This window comes from Carassius carassius, chromosome 13, assembly GCF_963082965.1.
Source record: "Carassius carassius chromosome 13, fCarCar2.1, whole genome shotgun sequence".
Taxonomy (NCBI): domain Eukaryota; kingdom Metazoa; phylum Chordata; class Actinopteri; order Cypriniformes; family Cyprinidae; genus Carassius; species Carassius carassius.
In genome coordinates this window covers 15,306,860-15,323,351 of record NC_081767.1, presented here as the reverse complement: position 1 = coordinate 15,323,351, position 16,492 = coordinate 15,306,860, and positions in this window count along the sequence as shown.

The window sequence follows — 16,492 nt, the reverse complement described above, 5'->3', positions numbered from 1 at the left end:
CTCTGAGACAAGGTCTTTACAGGGGATCTGTATCTGGTGCTCTAGTTGTCCTGGTCTCCGCTGTCTTTCAGGGCAATAGAGGTCCTTTCTAGGTGCTGATCCACCATCTGGTCTGGATACGTACTGGATCCGGGTGACTGCAGTGACCCTCTGATCTGGATACAGACTGGATCTGGTGGCTACAGTGACCTCGGAATAAGAGAGAAACAGACAAATATTAGCATAGATGCCATTCTTCCAATGATGTAGCAAGTACATAGGGTGTTATGGGAAGTGTTTCCGGTTCCGGTTTACCTAATTAATGCAGCCTAAAAATCCTTTAACAGATTTGGATATTAAAAGCATATTAGTATGTTATGTGTAAGCCAGGTTAAAGAGATGGGTCTTTAATCTAGATTTAAACTGCAAGAGTGTGTCTGCCTCCCGAACAATGTTAGGTAGGTTATTCCAGAGTTTAGGCGCCAAATAGGAAAAGGATCTGCCGCCCGCAGTTGATTTTGATATTCTAGCTATTCTCAAATTGCCTGAGTTTTGAGAACTTAGCAGACATAGAGGATTATATTGTACAAGGAGCTCATTCAAATACTGAGGTGCTAAACCATTCAGGGCTTTATAAGTAATAAGGAATATTTTAAAATCTATACGGTTTTGATAGGGAGCCAGTGCAGTGTTGACAGGACCGGGCTAATATGGTCATACTTCCTGGTTCTAGTAAGAACTCTTGCTGCTGCATTTTGGACTAGCTGTAGTTTGTTTACTAAGCGTGCAGAACAACCACCCAATAAAGCATTACAATAATCTAACCTTGAGGTCATAAATACATGGATTAACATTTCTGCATTTGACATTGAGAGCATAGGCCGTAATTTAGATATATTTTTGAGATGGAAAAATGCAGTTTTACAAATGCTAGAAACATGGCTTTCTAAGGAAAGATTGCGATCAAATAGCACACCTAGGTTCCTAACTGATGACGAAGAATTGACAGAGCAACCATCAAGTCTTAGACAGTATTTTAGGTTATTACAAGCGGAGCTTTTAGGTCCTATAATTAACACCTCTGTTTTTTAAGAATTTAGCAGTAAGAAATTACTCGTCATCCAGTTTTTTATATCGACAATGCATTCCATTAGTTTTTCAAATTGGTGTGTTTCACCGGGCCGCAAAAGAAATATAGAGCTGAGTATCATCAGCATAACAGTGAAAGCTAACACCATGTTTCCTGATGATATCTCCCAAGGGTAACATATAAAGCGTGAAGAGTAGCGTCCCTAGTACTGAGCCTTTAGCTACTCCATACTGCACTTGTGATCGATATGATACATCTTCATTCACTGCTACGAACTGATGGCGATCATATAAGTATGATTTAAACCATGCTAATGCACTTCCACTGATGCCAACAAAGTGTTCAAGTCTATGCAAAAGAATGTTGTGGTCAATTGTGTCAAACGCAGCACTAAGATCCAATAAAACTAATAGAGAGATACACCCACGATCAGATGATAAGAGCAGATAATTTGTAACTCTAAGTAGAGCAGTCTCAGTACTATGATACGGTCTTAATCCTGACTGGAAATCCTCACATATACCATTTTTCTCTAAGAAGGAATATAATTGTGAGGATACCACCTTTTCTAGTATCTTGGACAGAAAAGGGAGATTTGAGATTGGTCTATAATTAACTAGTTATTTGGGGTCAAGTTGTGGTTTTTTGATGAGAGGCTTAATAACAGCCAGTTTGAAGGTTTTGGGGACATATCCCAATGAGGAATTAATAATAGTCAGAAGAAGATCTATGACTTCTGGAAGCACCTCTTTTAGGAGCTTAGATGGTATAGGGTCTAACATGTTGTTGGTTTAGATGATTTAACAAGTTTATACAATTCTTCCTCTCCTATAGTAGAGAATGAGTGGAACTGTTCCTCAGGGGGTCTATAGTGCACTGTCTGATGTGATACTGTAGCTGATGGCTGAATGGTTGCAATTTTATCTCTAATAATATCAATCTTAGAAGTAAAGTAGTTCATAAAGTCATTATTGCTGTGGTGTTGGGAAATGTCAACACTTGTTGAGGCTTTATTTTTCGTTAATTTAGCCACTGTATTGAATAAAAACCTGGGGTTATGTTTGTTTTCTTCTAAAAGAAAAGAAAAGTAATCGGATCTAGCAGTTTTTAATGCTTTTCTGTAGGATAGGTTACTTTCCCGCCAAGCAATACGAAATACCTCTAGGTTGGTTTTCCTCCAGCTGCGCTCCATTTTTCGGGCTGCTCTCTTTAGGGTGCGAGTATGCTCATTATACCATGGTGTCAAACTGTTTTCCTTAACCTACCTTAAGCGTAAAGGAGCAACTTTATTTAAAGTGCTAAAAAAGAGAGAGTCCATAGTTTCTGTTACATCATCAAGTTGTTCTGAGGTTTTGGATATGCTAAGGAATTTGGATACATGAGGAAGATAACTTAAAAAGCAGTCTTTTGTGGTAGAAGTGATGGTTCTTCCATACTTGTAACAAGAAGTAGAATTTACAATTTTGGCTATATGAAGTTTGCACAGAACTAAATAATGATCTGAGAGATCATCACTTGGCTGAATAATTTCAACACTATCAACATCAATTCCATGTGACCGTATTAAATCTAGAGTATGATTTCGACAATGAGTAGGTCCTGAAACGTGTTGTCTAACACCAATAGAGTTCAGAATGTCTATAAATGCTGATCCCAATGCATCTTTTTCATTATCAACATGGATATTAAAATCACCAACTATTAAAACTTTATCTGCAGCCAGAACTAACTCGGATGTAAAATCACCAAACTCTTTAATAAAGTCTGTATGGTGCCCTGGTGGCCTGTATACAGTAGCCAGTACAAACATAACAGGGGATTTATCATTAACATTTGTTTCTCTGGATAATGTTATATGAAGCACCATTACTTCAAACGAGTTATACTTGAAGCCTGCCCTCTGAGAAATCCTGAAAACGTTGTTATAAATTGAAGCAACACCTCCACCTTTGCCTTTTTGACGCGGCTCATGTTTATAACAGTGATCTTGGGGGGTGGACTCATTTAAAATAATGTAATCATCAGGTTTTAGCCAGGTTTCTGTCAAACAGAGTACATCTATATTATGATCAGTGATCATATTATTTACAAAAAGTGTTTTCGTAGAAAGGGATCTGATATTCAATAAGCCAAGCTTTATCATTTGTTTATCCATATTGCTTCTGTTTTTTATTTGTTGAACCTCTGTTATTCTTAACTTGGTTTGGACGTTTTTTGTATTTTCTAGTTCGGGGAACAGACACAGTCTCTATAGTGTGATATCTAGGTGAAAAAGTCTCTATGTGCAGAGAATTAACTGACCTCTGTGACGGGAGGCAGCTAGCAGACGGTCGGTTTAGCCAGTCTGTCTGCTTCCTGACCTGGGCCCCAATTAGTCAAGTATAAACACTAAGACTATTTGCCATATTTCTAGAGAGAAGAGTGGCGCCACCCCAGGAGGGATGAAGACCATCTCTTTTCAACAGGTCAGGTCTGCCCCAAAAGCTCGTCCAATTGTCTATGAAACCTATGTTATTCTGTGGGCACCACTTAGACATCCAGCCATTGAGTGATGACAATCTGCTATGCATCTCATCACCACGGTAAGCAGGGAGGGGACCAGAGCATATTACAGTGTCTGACATCGTGCTTGCAAGTTCACACACCTCTTTAATGTTATTTTTAGTGATCTCCGACTGGACAATCTAATTTTAGTCTGTGTGTCACAAACCACTTTGGAGACGGAGGGTTTAGTGCAAGTGAACAGTTTATTTACAAGTGCTAATGTGACATGGTGTTGTTGAGTTGTTGGAAGGATAACTTCCAGAGCTCTGGAGATAAACACACGGAGAGTCATCTTAGGTGCGTCACAGGACATTGTCGTGGGGATATCTGAGGAAATAGGAAAGACATTTTAGTAGTGAGAGGTCGGGCACCAGTTCATGGTTGTGAACGGTAGACCGGACACTGGAGTACTGAGCTGGAGGTATCTTTATTCTGGTGAGTGATTACTGGGTGCAGGTGCAGGTCATCAGTACTGCATTGATTGGGATCGTGCTTGATGGGACTCAGGTGCGGGTGATGATTGAGGTGGCTGTGACGGAGAGTTCCTGATATTACCCCCTCATCCAGGGGCTGCTCCTGACTCCCTGCCGTGACGACGAGGGCAACCACGGCCTCTGGGTGCGGGATGATCAGGATGTGGTTGATGGAACTCTTCAAGAAGCATGGGGTCTAGAATGTCATCCCGGGCCACCCAGAAATGTTCCTCTGGTCCGTACCCCTCCCAGTCCACCAGGTATTCCAGTCAGACACCCCGTCGCCACGAGTTCAGTATTTCCTTCACCTGGTAGATAGAAGGTTTTTTCAAGGATTTCTAGAGGATGGGGTTCCTGAGGTTCCGGGGAATCTGCAGTGGTGGGAGAGAAGGGTTTAAGAAGTGAAACGTTGGGTGAATGCGGTACCTGGTAGGTAATTGAAGCCTGTAGGTGACCTCATTGTTCTGCCTCTCAACCGTGAATGGACCAATGTAGCAGGGACTCAGCTTCCTGCATTGCTGATGTTCGACATGCTGCCGCTCCAGTATACCATCTCCATCAGCAAAGGCCTTGTGTCTCTGTATGGCGCGCTGGAGGTGGAACGTGAAAGTGAAAGTCGTGACATTTGCCAAGTATGGTAGTATTCCATACTCAGAATTGGTGCTCTGCATTTAACCCATCCAAGTGCACACACACAGCAGTGAGAAGTGAACACACCGTGAACACACACCCGGAGTAGTGGGCAGCTATATATCCAGCACCTGGGGAGCAACTGGGGGTTCAGTGCCTTGCTCAAGGGCACTTCAGTCATGGGTATTGAGGGTAGAAGAGAACGCTGTTCATTTACTCCCTCCCACCTACAACTCATGCCAGCACAGAGACTCGAACCGGCGAGCTTCTGGTAACTAGTCCGGCTATCTAACCATTAGGCCACAGCTGCCCCATGTTTGCTGAGTCACAGAGTCTCTCACTAGCTTAGAACCAGTAGTCCACAGCTGGAACGTCCGAAGACTTACCTGTCCTAGGTAACAAAGGGGGTTGGTAACCAAGGATGCACTGGAAGGGAGTGAGGCTGGTGGTACCTTGTCGAATGGAGTTCTGTGCATACTCTGCCAAGGGAAGGAAACGGTTCCAGCTGTGCTGGTCTTTTTTGCAGTATGCCCGGAGGTACTGTCCGAGTTCTTGGATCTTCTGCTCAGTCTGGCCGTTAGTCTGCAGATGAAACCCAGAGGATAAGTTCACCGTCACTCCTAAAAGATGGAAGAAGGCTTTCCATACCCTGGAAATGAATGAATTGTGGACCCCTGTCTGACACAATATCTTCAGGTAGACCAAAGTTACAGAAGACATGGTTGAAGAGATGTTTGGCCATTTCTAGGGCAGTTGATAGTCCTGGCAGGGGAATTAATTTACAGGCTTTTGAGAATCGATCCACATCTACTAAGATGCATGCGTTACCTTCCGAGTTGGGCAGGTCAGTGATGAAGTCAATTCCCAGATGGGACCAGGGCCTTCGAGCAAACAGGTAGGGGTACCAATTTGCCCGCCAGGAGCTGACGTGGAGTGAAAGACATGTCACAGATTGTGGAATGGGCCATTCCTTAACCCTCTCGAGTCGATTAACACGGATACGCGTTTTGAGTCATTTTCTCCTGATAACCCCGAAAAAAAGAACTTAAATTACACTTTCAGTTTTAATCGTACAGATAAGAGCAATACATCAATCGAATCTGTAAAGGGTCTACTTTTTTTGGATAGAGACATAATAACAAAACTTTGTGCACTTAAAAAATAAAGATAACAAACAAGGTGCGCTGTCTGCAGCCTTTGTCTGCGCTGATCTTCTTTTACAAACACGTCATTTAAATGAACTGTAACTCCGTGAATACTCAACGAAAATACATGAGAGAGATATCTATAGAAAGCTTGACATGTCTATTTTTAAACTAAACAAGTTCCGCCGAAAACAGATATTCTGTGATAAAGTAATCCATATGAAAACAACGCGATGTCTGTTTTTCAAGTCTCCCTTCATTATATCTAATTTGACCACGCCCCCGCGCTGAACGCGCTATTCAGATTCAAACTGAAGCGCGCGGCTTGAATACGCCCATAACAGAAGAAAAAGCAGCCAGACTGTTCTTCAAGTTTTTATTTTACTGTTTGCTTCGCGATGAGAGGAATAAGATATAATTCACCCCAAAAAGATGTGATGTGGTTGAGGATTTGAGAAATGGATTTCCTCAGAAAAAAAAGAATGAAGCACTTTATTCAGCAGAGATCATAAACATGATTAAATCTCTTTTTATTTATTTATATACTTGTACTAGTTTTCACATAAAGTGTAAACATTTTACTAGTTAGACTTTTTCCAAATACTTTTTCCAAACTATAATTCCTGACTAAATGTATAATCAAGTGAAACATTATGAAGTTTCAATAACAATATACAATACTATAACCATTCAAAAGCTTGATGTAAATAATATAAATGTAACAAATAGATAACTGTAACAAATGTAAAAACAATGCTTTTCTTTCAATTTATTCCCCCTAAAAACCCAGAAAAATATTCTCAGCTCTTTTCAACATTAATAATAATGATAATAATAATAAATGTTTTTTTGTAGAAAATAAGATTGTTAAAAGGATTTCTGAAGGATCGTGTGACTGGAGTAAGGATGCCAAACAGTTTGTTTGAAAGTCAGCTTTGATTGTTTCTAATAAACTGTTTAACTGCTCCCCCAAGTGGATATTAAATTATGTTGTGGGATAATTAAATATATTCTTAATAAACTACAAACATAAAATTATATCCTTTTATTTTGTCCTCACATTCTTTCTTGTACCTCCTTCCTCTCAGTGGCACAGATGACTGAGAGGCTCATTATGCGGCCCTTTGTTTTCTCAGGTGTAAATCACAATGATATTCAAGATAGTTGACCAACAAAAAGTGTCTTAGAAAATTTTAATCAATATATTGTTTTCTGTGAGTGAGTAAACAAGATGATTTTCACATAATTTAGAAATAAAAATTCTAGGCTACAAGCTCCAGTTCTCAAAAATCGTTGTTCTTTATGTGTTTTTTTGCCTTATTCAAGTGTTTTAACATTTTTACTTTTTCACTAACCACGCATAATTTTTTTTTTCTCAAAAACACAATCATGTACATACATGCATTTCACATATTATTACAGCCCAGTTTGTGCTGATTACAGTGAGATTAGACTTTACCCATTTAGATATTTATAAGAAACTGAAAAAAGCACTAATGTCAGGGCATGACAAAACTTCTCCAGGCTCCAAAAATACCCTTAGACTCCAGAGGGTTAATGGCGGGGACCTTCCATTTTTTTTACATTTGTTTTCGGCAAATTTGAGTATCACATTATTAATTGCATCCATGTTGTAATGTAATTTGTGTAAAATACTTGAATTTAACCAGTTAATTTAATCAATCAGAATTCTTAAAACTGTTACCAATTACAACAAACTTTATAGAAAATTGTACATAAAAAAAAAAATTATATATATAAAAAAAAAACTTATTGATGATTATTGCTTTTGTTATTTTATTAGTGATTATTAATGTTGAAACATTTTGTTTTTTTTTGCTTAGGATTAGGGAATTTGCGTTGTGAGCCTACAAAACTCTGTTAGGTAATGTGTGTACTTTGCGTTTCCACCGCTGATTAATTTAAATGTCACAGAAGTGTGTGTGTGATTGGTTATAAATTTCAACATAAAAAAAGAAAAGAAAAAGCAGATGAGCAGATCTAAATATAAATTTAGCAAATTTCCAATTTTTCTTTAATTTTGCCATTTAATGTTAATTGCGATAACCATAATACATGTATTTGAAATTTATCTTGATTTTGTGGGCTTTTTAAAAAACATTTGTGATGGCATTATTTCCACAAGCCCCTGTTAATTTCCGATCCTGTTCTCAACCTTATCTACATAGGTTTTGAAGTTATTTTATTTTATCTATAAACACTTTACCTTTTTTTTTTCCACCTGGTCTGTGTACGATGAGGAATCTTTCTTTCTTTTTCCTGGCAGTTGTGAAAGCAATACACTTTTCGTTTTGGCATTTGTTCTACATGTGTTCAGTATCATTTAAAATTAGTCTATTTTTAACACCTACCTACATGTGGCAAGTCCATGCAAAAGGAGACTATAAAATGCACTGATTGGTTTATGCTTCATGTGATCCAATGAAAACCCTTATTTGGACAAGCACCCAGAGAGCAGTAAAACAGTATGTTGCATCAACAGCTCAGAGTTTACACATTGCCTAGATGTTGATTTCTTCAGTAACGTCACTAGGATCCTAAGGTAGGAATAATTTTCACTTGTTGCATTGATTACTCAGATAGCAGTGCTATTCAAGGTTTGTGTATTTAGCAATTTATAAGCAAAATAGTAGGTTTTATATTATTTTATTTATTTATTTATTTATTTATTTTTTCTATTTGTTAATGCTAACCTATCAGAAAACAGTTGCAAGATTTAGTTTGCTATCAGTTATTTATGTGAGCCGTATTCAGGAATTATATGCAACAACTTTGATATTGACCTTGCTTTGTGTATTTAGCTAAATGTTTTAGCTAAATATTTTAGTTCATATTGTATTGGTATTATAACAATAACATTAAATTACTTTTATTTTTAAAATTTTATCCATTGTACTTATCTTTCACAAGCAGCAGCTAACCTGCGTGGAGGGGACACATTAAGTTTACCTAACATTATGTCTGCCATGTATGTCAATCAATCTCACACGACACCATGTGAATAATGAAACAATCTTAAATGCATCAATTTAAGTTATATGCAAGCAACCCTCTTTTAAGGTGTGATGACCTTCAGTGGTTCAGTGGGGAGGATGCTGGAATGCATAGTGAGGTAAAAACCGATGCCATATGTAAATATGTGCACTGTAAGCCCTTACAGGTTGATTGAACTTAATTTATGGAAACTCGTTGCACTAAAAAGTTAATTTTGTCTTGTTGAAAAACAACACATTTTAAGTTTAATGTACCTAAAATTTAAATTGCACTGCATTTAGAAGTTGGAGTGACGTCAACTCCCCCTTGGACTGATGGGCTAGAGGAGCAGCTGTCAATCTAGAACTTGTGGGCTAATGGTGACGCTGAAGCCTGCCCTGATTTACAACTCCAACTGAGAGAGTTTTCCAATATGCTTCCAGGTCAGAGAGTGCCTGTCCATCAAAAGCTCACTATCCAATCAGAGTAGATCACTGTTAAGCCCACCCCCACGAGAAGTTTGTGTCAAAACTCCAAACGAAAAACTGCGAACCGTAAGCGAAATCTGTGGCAATGAATTCAGAATCCACGATTAGCGAAAATGAATCTTTGAAAAACATTAACAAAGAATGAAGCATATTTGAAGAGCCTGTTAAATTTGTGCGAATGAGTTCATTTTTCATTTTCATTGGGTTTTTCTTCTTTTGTAATGGGATATTTTTGATAGTTTCTGAAAAAGTTACATTCAGTTTTATAAAGTTTCTTTCATTTTTATTGAAGCAAATGTAATTCCATAATGATAAGGCATTCCCCATAGCAACCCCTAGAGAACGCAGTGTCTTGTTCCCTGCTCAGGGCACCATGGTTACATGATTACCCTGAGACGTTTTTCATTATTACAAGAAAGTTTCTCGTTATTTCGAGAAAGTTTAATATTATTATGAGATGTTAAATCATCATTACAAGAAAGTTTCTCATTATTTTAGGAAAGTTTATTTTTATTTTTTTAATGTTTATCATTATTAAGAGATGTTAAATCATTATTATGTTAACGTTTCTCATTATTATGAGATTTTAAGTCATTATTACGAGGACTCAGAATCAATTGTGGCAGAAACAGGCTTCCGTTATTAATATTAGTATTATTATTGAAAGAATAAAGTAATATATTGTAAAACATGGAACACTGCATTTTCTTTTGATTTTGATAACAATTGGGATATATGGTAAATTAAGTGCTGAGTAATTTTTATTAGTATTGTGTGTGTGTGTGTGTGTATTTATTTATTTATTTTTCAGATTCCCAAAATATGAAAAAATGGGTTCCAAATTTGAGTAAAATTTACCCACTGACTTCCTTGGTGTAAATGTTAATAAATAAATGAATGAATTACACCTCTTTCAGCCAAGCTGTCTCAGATAAAGGGTAGATATAGGTATGATTGCCAGCTCAAAAAAATAAAATCTTCTGGTTGCCAACATTTCCATCACAGTCTTGAAATATGTCACAAGGTAAAGAATTATCATTGCAGCAACTTTACATACAGTGAGAAAATAAGTAAGAGCTTTTTTTTTTTAATCTGCGAGGTATGGGAAGTGACCCATAACCTCCATTTCTTCTGTATTGTTTTCTCAATATCTGCCGTCACATTCTAGGTAAATGTGACAACAGACATTGATAAAACAATATAGATAAAATATAACAGCGTATTAAATAATTTAACTGAGCCATTTCAAATAATTTATGGTAAAAAATCGCAACAATGGCATCAAAACATGTCATTTAAGGCATTGACATTTAGACACACACACACAAAAATGCACTCAAAAGCTGTCAACAGTTGTGTCATAATCTGACCTGCCTGTTTCAGTTTAATTTCTTTTCTTTCTTTCTATTCTCTTCTTTTATTACATTTTTACTTTCTCTCTCAGTATCTTAAAATATTTGGGTATACTTTTTGGTAATACTATTGTGTTCTAAGAACTGTAAAAAAAAAATAAACGATGTAGAACCAAATTCGTGAGAATGTTTCTGCAATTGTGACATATGACCCGTATTTCTGTCAGAATTAGCAATGCCAATTAGTCATTCTCAAATTAATTTATCAATCTTAATTCAAATCTGGTGTTTGGTCTGAAGGGTCTTTATCACTGTTCAGTGCACTGGATCAGTGCATTCTCTTAAAGTGACAGTCTTTATATTAATCGAACAGCAACAACAAAGAAACCACTCACTGCTCTTGATTAAAAAGTATACTCTTTAATTTATACAGTCCAATATTCAGTGCTGTTTTAGATTTGATTACTTTATTCAATTTCTGTACCTAAAAACTAATGTTAGACCTACAGTACCAAAAAAAAAAAAAAAAAAATGAAAATCACTGTTTATTTTTTGTATCTTTACTCTATTTAATTTATTTGTGCTGTTGCTTGTAGTTGAATAGAATCTTCTTATTTATTTTATTTTTTTTATTAGAAAGTAGTTTTTTCATAAACAGAGCACATACCGAACTGTACCGAAAACCGTGACTCTAAAACCATGAAACAAACCGAACTGTGAAAAAGTTGAACCGTACCACCCCTAATATATATATATATATATATATATATATATATATATATATATATATATTATTTCATGAATAAAAAGTTAAGCATATTAGAATGATCTCTGAATGAACATATTACACTGAAGACTGGAGTAATTAAAATTCAGTTAGGAATGTATAACTGAAATGTAAGTTTCTATGATGTGCCTGCTTTTGCTAATTATTAAATACTTTACATATCCATCCTTGTTTTCTAAACAAGACAACATGTTACAATTAAATGTACCTACCTTGGGCCTTTATTCTATTATCTATTTTGAAATAATACAAATGACATATCAGAGACAAAGTAAACAACTGAATTATTTCATCTGATGTAACCAAAAGTTGCATCATGTGTCTATTGCCATTGTTGTTCATTTCCATCGCTTCAAATGTTTTTTATACTAATATGGTGTACCTTCGAGCTGCGCTTTGATTAATTATTAGAGTTTATTATTTTCCATGTTTGTGAAGACTCCTATCAAATTGCTCTCAGGAGATTACATGCCACTGGAGATTTACGTTCGTTTTGCAGGTTGTAACCTGTCAAAGACTTTGTGTTAGGCTTTTCCGCATAAACCGCAGTCCACAAATTTCTTTAACTTTCGATTATGTGATCATGTGTCAACATTACATGTGTCTATAAGACAAAGGTCAGAATCTTAAACTGAGACAATTCTAACAAGTTCAGTAACAATATAAACAGCCTAAAATCACTAATAACAGGTTTGCACACACGCACATACACACACACACACACACACACAGTTAAACCAAACATTAATAATTATTTTTTTTACTAGTGGGTGCAGGACACTATATTTAATTTATGTAAGTGAGGATAGCAAAATAAAGTAAACTGTGACATATTATCCTCAAAAAAATTTTTATTCAGTGGAGTACCAGTAAAATGTATAAACATTTATAAAACAAATATTCAGATTCTTTGACCTGACAGTGTTTTGCTTAAGTGTTATCTGGCATTATTAAGATTAATTTATTCTGACATAGTTTAACTCTTTTTTTACCATTTTATAAACTATATTGAATAAACTGTGATAATGTGTGAAATGTTGAAGGGGTCTGAATACATTTTGGTCTGATTGTATAAACTTCTCTAGTGAATATCCCACTGACATTATGTCTTTATTGGCAATATGTTCTTACATTATAACTGAAATTACAGTTAACCTTTTCAAACTTGTGTGAGCCATGGCAAGGCCTAATTATTACATGGTTGACAATGATGCTTCAGACTTCATTCAACACAGCAGTTCCCTGCCCTCTGCATACAGTACTACAGTACATCCTTCTGATACCTAGCTATTTTGACAGCACACATGCCCACTTCTTGGGCAATGGGCCTCTTTCCCATAAAGCCATTGATTGGTTTATTTCTCTTGCTTCTTATCCTGCTCTAAAAGGGGGGAAATGCCCACACAGACTTTGTGTGTATATTTTAAACAATTGTCCCCACTGTACTGAATAATATGGCTCTAACATAAACTGTTCTGTTTCAAATGTCATTTGCATGTGACAGTTTGTGAACACAATAATCAAACCAGCTGACCATGTACATGTATGAGAAAATGGTTTTCAGTTTGATTTAAACATCATATGTATTAAAATGAATGACAAAAGAAGAAAATAAGTTTTCTAAACCATAATGTTAAAAGTAGATTTAAATGTTTAAATGAAAGCAATTTCTAAATGGAAAATGGTTTGGTGTGTTAAAAACATACTTTGTTTTATATATAATTTGGAAGAAATACAACTTAAATGTGAAAATGAAATTAAAAAGAAAAATACTAAAGGTATGCTAAACTCACTTACTGGCACTTCCAATTGCAGCTGTTCTGGTCTCCAGTGCCCTCTACTGATTTAAAACCAACATTGACATCAAATTAAACTAGAGGCAATGCCACCTAAATGACACCATGATCAGTTTTACCACACTTTTTTTAAGACTACTATTTTTGATATGGCTCTTGTTTTTGTGACATATCAGGACACAACTCTGTATAATGACATGGGTATGACACAGGTATTACAAGGAGAGGGTGACTTTTGAGGACATAACCCATGTCCCCATTTTTCAAAACGCTTATAAATCGTACAAAATTAGTTTTTTTGAGAAAGTAAAAATGCACAAAGTTTCCTGTGAGGGTTAGGTTTTGGGGTAGGGTTGGTGAAGGGCGATAGAATATACAGTTTCCGCAGTATAAAAACCATTATGCCTATGGGATGTCCCCACTTTTCACAAAAACAAACGTATGTGTGACAAACAAATGTGTGTGTGTGTGTGTGTGTGTGTGTGTGTGTGTGTGTGTGTGTGTGTGTGTGTGTGTGTGTGTGTGTGTGTGTGTGTGTGTGTGTGTGTGTGTGTGTGTGTGTGTGTGTGTGTGTGTAAACTGTTTGATGTGTATAATTGGGGGTGTTGTTGGCGCAGTGGATAAGACACATGCCTTTGCTGTGAGAGACCCGGGTTCGAATCCACTGTGAGACACCAATGTGTCCCTGAGCAAGACACTTAACCCCTAGCTCCTCCAGAGGCGTGCAACCTCTGACATATGTAGCAATTGTAAGTCGCTTTGATAAAAGCGTCAGCTAAATGAGTAAATGTAAATAATAAAGAAAGAAAATGGATAGAATGAAAAAGAATGTGTCATTCTTTTTTGACTGTAACACTGACAAACAAAACTGTCTGTTCTCACATATCCTAAAATGTGCAATTAGTTTGAGGGTTACATTTTAAAACTAACAGACCTATCAATCCAATTAAGTTTAAAGTAATTGTTTGTTTCAGAGTTGATGAGTTCACTTTGCTTGTAATTTCTTTAACTGATTTATGTACTTTAATTGTAGCCTACCCGTGGGTCCAGTCTCTCACATAAGCTCCTAATCATTAATTATTGTTCAAAAGAACAATTCTCCAGTCACCTAAAAACAACTTCTGTTAGGCCCTAATCACTCATTATGTAATGCTACAAGTTATGTTGTTTTTCTATTATGACACCTTGGGATCTTGTTTCATTGCCTGAGAAGAAAACATTCACTTGTCAGCACATGCTTAAGAGGCTGCCGTACACCTGTCCTTCATCCTGAGGCAAATGATAAATTGGATAAGTGGAGTAGATTTTTTTTTCCCTAAGGGCTTGACTGATGATACCACATCTTTCATGTCTAATTAAAAGCATCTTTCATGTCTAATTAAATCACAACCCTGAGTGAACAAAGATTAAATTATAAAACAAAGACATTTTGTTGACAGGTTTTGTTTTTGTTGAAAGGTTCACAAACAGTTTTTCTGCCCTCAAGATTAAACTAATTGTTTAGGCCATCACAGTTGCTGTGACTTAAGACTTAAGTAGCTCAAGGGTATTACGTGCAATAGTGTTTTTATTTTTTATTTTTTTTATTCACTAGTTTTGATCATATGTTAGATATTGAGAAAGTTTCAATAAATGCTTAATTTAACTGAACATGACATATAGGTATATCAACTGCCTTTAATGCAATGTGTATTACAGGATGTTTTGCATATGTTTGCAATATATGTAATGTTATTTGAAGTCATTGATAAGCTAAATGTTAGCCCTATTAATACTGTAGGTGGTGTAAAGAAAATAGTGCAGCTTTCCCCTATGAGATTATTATTTAAGGGAAATAATCCACACGTATTTTTATGTACTAGTTATGCTGAGTTTGGAGAAAAAAAGGTTGGAGATTAATTTATTTAAAATAAAATAAATAAATAAAAAATAAAAGGTTGTGAAACAGACTTTTACTGTTCTGCTTCACTGTGTTTTCTGATAGCAGCATGTAAACTAAAATTTATGTCTGTTTAAATTAAAAATTAAGTTGCATAATTTTTCATTGAAAAGTACTAACTTCAGATACTAACTGATATTTCAAGAATTGGTAATTTTTTTTTTTTACCCATCACCAGTAGGCCCACAAATACTGATCCTTCTATTAAAACTCAAAATACCAGGCTTTCTAAATTGAAGATAGCAAAAATGCTTCTGTATGCTTGTTACAAGTAAGGGTGTGTGCTAACGTAAGGAAAAAGTGCTAGAGGAGGATCTGGAACAAATTAGGAGTTTACTGGATGACGAAGGAGATTACAGACAATATACTACATTTACAATACAATCTTAGGTTAACACTCACAAATATACATATACCAAAATAGCATTAACATAGACAATCACGGACAAGGAGGAACTGAACAGACCGGGTATTTAAACATACAGGAGGTAATGAGGGAACTGGAGACAGGTGGGGAATAATCAATTAACCAAAACAAGAAAAGGAAGGTGACCAAATAAGGGAACAGAAATCCATCAACGTAACAGTTCACCCCCTCCCGGAAAGGTGCGTCCTCGCACCGCAAGAGGAATACCAGCGGAGGGAGGGTGGGGGTTCTGGAGGCGGGCGAGGAGCAGGCCAGGTGCAGGCGAAGAGGGAGCAAGGAGGATGGAACCAGGGCAGAGTGGATGGAGGGAGGAGCCCGGAGCAGGAGGAGCCAGATGGTCCTCCAGAGACCAGCCAGGACGCAGATCCACGGTGGAGTCGACGGCGGGAGGAGCCATGGTGGAGAATGAGCCGACGACACCAGGGGGCCGACAGGTGGAGACTGCACCGGTGGGTGAGGAGCCCAAGATGGAGCAGCGCAGCCGCAGAGCCAGGGTGACGTCGAGGATCCGGAGGGCTTGGGTGGAGCAGAAGGCTCAGGCGACCAAGTTGGAGGCAGGGTCCTGGAAGACCGCTGTGGAGCCGGAGTGACTGAGGATGAAGGTGGAACCAGAGGGAAGGAGGAGCCTGACAGAGCCGGAGGGATGGAGTGACGAGGTGAAGCCAGAGGAATGGAGTCCCGAGGCGGTGGATGGTCGACGACTGACCAAGGTGGAGCCGGAGGGACGAGGGAGCCCGGTGGAGCAGGTGGAGACGAGGGAGCTAAGAGCCAAGGCGGAGCCGCTGGGTCGAAGGACCGAGGAGGAGTCCAGGGCTCGGAGGCTGGAGGCGGACACAGGGCCTTAACAC